Source organism: Charadrius vociferus, unplaced genomic scaffold (genome assembly GCF_000708025.1).
Source record: "Charadrius vociferus isolate BGI_N301 unplaced genomic scaffold, ASM70802v2 scaffold110, whole genome shotgun sequence".
Taxonomy (NCBI): Eukaryota; Metazoa; Chordata; class Aves; order Charadriiformes; family Charadriidae; genus Charadrius; species Charadrius vociferus.
The window spans coordinates 2,914,626-2,917,917 of NW_009646761.1; positions in this window are offsets into that span (position 1 = coordinate 2,914,626).

Genomic DNA, 3,292 nt, shown 5'->3' on the forward strand with positions numbered 1-3,292 from the left:
GAAACATCAAATAAAAGCCTAGGGGGTAGGGCAGTCAGCCAGAAGGGGGAAGACACCTAGCCAAATACATAAATAATCCCGGGAAGCCAGAGCAGAACTCAGTAACTCCCCAGTGCCTGCAAGCCTGTGGTTAAGCAGCTAAGACTGGATCTTTTGAGGCAAAGGGCAGCCTATAGCTTGGTGTCCCACCACTTTGACTATGTTTTTGTACAGCACTACATGCTCTTGCATGCAGTAAGCACTTTGAAGTGTCCTAGCACACTGGTGACATCAGGAGAAGCATACAATATGTCTTGCAGTTAGGGCTTTTTTACATGGCTTTTTAGATTAAAGCACATTAATCACATCCAAATCCTATGCTGAAGTGCTTTTCTGGACCTCACCTGGGTACATGTATAGTTGTAGCATACACATGTATATTTGGAGTACATGTTTGGAGACATAATCGATGATCTTCGAGGTCCCTTCCAACCTAAACCATTCTATGATTCTGTAATAAATCAGGAGCCTGTCTTGGACAAGAGGGTCCAAGTCCCGGTGTGACATGTGTATCCCGTTCTCACCCATTAAAGATGACGTTGCAGCTTGTGTGGTATTCCAGGCCATGGTTCCCTCTGCAGGGAAACAGGAATCAGCTCATGGTAGCTCGTCCAACTGGACAGGGACTATAGCCAAGCTATAGGCTGAAATCATCACCCTAGATCAGTGAGGTGCTCTGGCCACCCCCTGCAGAAGACAGCCTCCAGCCATCCTGACTGCCTTGCAGAGGGATCCAGCTGAAGAACAATTCTTTATTGAAATCACATACTTGTGTTATTTTTATCCCCAGTGCAATGGTGCAGTAAATGATTCCTGTTTTGCCTTATTATCTAGCATATCTGACAAGCAGAGGCCGACATATACCTGAGGAAGCAGAGCCGAGAGAGAGTATTCAGCCTTCATACTGAGAGTTTCTTGGATTCAGCAAACTTACATTTAATTTAACATGGTGTTAAATACAGAATCTACTCAGCTGAGAACCCGGTACATTAACATCTGAGTAGGGATAACAAGTAGATTGTAGGTACTCAAAAAAGCTTTGCCATAGACAGTCTGTAATTTATGGTAGGGGGAAATACTACACCCAAATAAAATATTCATCCTGGAGTTGGAGGGGGTAGTCTTTTTTTTTTTTTTTTTTTTTTTTTTTAAGTAATATTGATAAAGGCCAATATTTCATATCCGCCTCTTGGAGATGGAAGGACCTAAACAAAATTAATTTCCAGAAAGGTTGAAAGCCCCACTACTTTTAACTCCAGAGGCAGTAGCTGTGGTCTTCAGACCTTAGCCAGGTGTATGCTGAAAGGCAACCAAATGTTTACATTTAAGACATATTTCCAAATATGCTAAGTTTTAGTATCTCTTCCTGTAATGACAAAAATCAAAGAATATCCACCCAAGGAAAAATGAAAAATGACTAAAGTGGAAATGAAAAGATTTATCTCCTGCAAGAGGGTGATATAGCTCTGAATATCTGTCCCAGAAAAGAGGTGGAGGAAGAAACATAAAAACGGTAATACAATACTTTGTCATCAACAGGAAACCACTTTCTCACTAACTGTGAGAAAGTTTGCAAAAGCTATTAAGAGATCAAATGTGGAAAGTACTAAGAAAAACACAGTGTAAGTGCATTTTATGGAACAAGGATCTTATTGCCATAATGTCCTTAAAAACTGTAATACTCTGAAAACAAGAAATGTTTTAGGTGCATTAACTTAGACCTTTAACAAGTTTTTAAACAAATTCAGAGGCTTATGCAGGCTACAAAGTCTGTAAAACAATAGTAGTAAGTATATTGGGAAAAAAAAAAAAAGATAATATCCTATTATTTTCTGCAATAATACAATATTGGCCTGTCCCATGTTCTGACCCTGTTTCATGTGTGGCACGCTCGCTGAAGTTAATGGGAATTATGATGCACTAATGGCACGAGCATAGGTTAGGGGTGGACTTGCTGGGAAGTAGCTCTGAGGAGAAGGATTTGGGGGTCCTGGTAGATAGTAAATTATCAATGAGCCAGCAGTGTGCCCTTGCTGCCAAAAAGGCCGATGGAATCCTGGGCTGCATAGGGAAGAGTGTGTCCAGTAGGTCGAGGGAGGTCATTCTCCCCCTCTACTCGGCACTGGTGAGGCCACAACTGGAACGCTGTGTCCAGTTTTGGGCTCCCCAGTTCAAGAGGGACAGGGAACTGCTGGAGAGAGTCCAGCGAAGGGCAACCAAGATGATTGAGGGATTGGAGCATCTCCCTTAAGAGGAGAGGCTGAGAGAGCTGGGACTCTTTAGCCTGGAGAAGAGAAGGCTGAGGGGAGACCTTATTACTACTTACAAATATCTAAAGGGTGGGTTGAAGGAGGATGGAGCCAGACTCTTCTCGGTGGTTCCCAGTGACAGGACGAGGGGTAATGGGCACAAGTTGGAACATAGGAAGTTCCGTTCCAACACACGAAAAAACTTCTTTACAGTTCGGGTGACAGAGCAGTGGAACAGGCTGCCCAGGGAGGTTGTGGAGTCCCCTTCTCTGGAGGTTTTCAAGACCCGCCTGGATGCGGTCCTGAGTAATGTGCTCTAGGCAATCCTGCTTTAGCAGGGGAGTTGGACTAGATGATCTCTAGAGGTCCCTTCCAACTCTGAAAATTCTGTGATTCTGTGTGATTTTGTGTGAATGGAAGGATGAGGCCCAAATTACATCTACAGGGAGGCTTACAAAGAGGAAAAGGCCATTAGTAAAGGAATCAGAGTTGAGACACGTTTAATTCTCTGTGTAAGAAACATGAAGTTATCTTATGTAATGTCATCCAAGTCCAGAAGGAGCGGAAATAGTGTACAAGTTATCTTAGAGGAGACTGACATAGACAAGCTTGGAAAAATCTCCGTAGTAAGTTTTTAAACTGATGTCTACCAAACAGTAACATGCTAGAGCACAAAAGTCATGATCTAGTTCTGTGAGATGTCACAAATAGCTGTGACCCTTCACTCGTTTTCTGCCTGAGTCAGTGGTCAGAGCTCTCAGCGTTTCGGAGAAGCACTGGACACCCCGCACGGCTGCAGCCCGAGCACACGCTCTGCCACAGGGCAGGTGACACAGCACTGCCCCACCACCCTGAACCCCTCCACGCGGTCCTCAGGAGACATGGCCATTCCCCACACTGGTGAGATCTGTGGCAGCCTGCTTTTTTTTTTTTCAAAGCAGACAAAGAATGAAGATTCACTCTTCTGCACAAGGTACAGTTCTCAAGGCTTGGCAGGTCTGCTG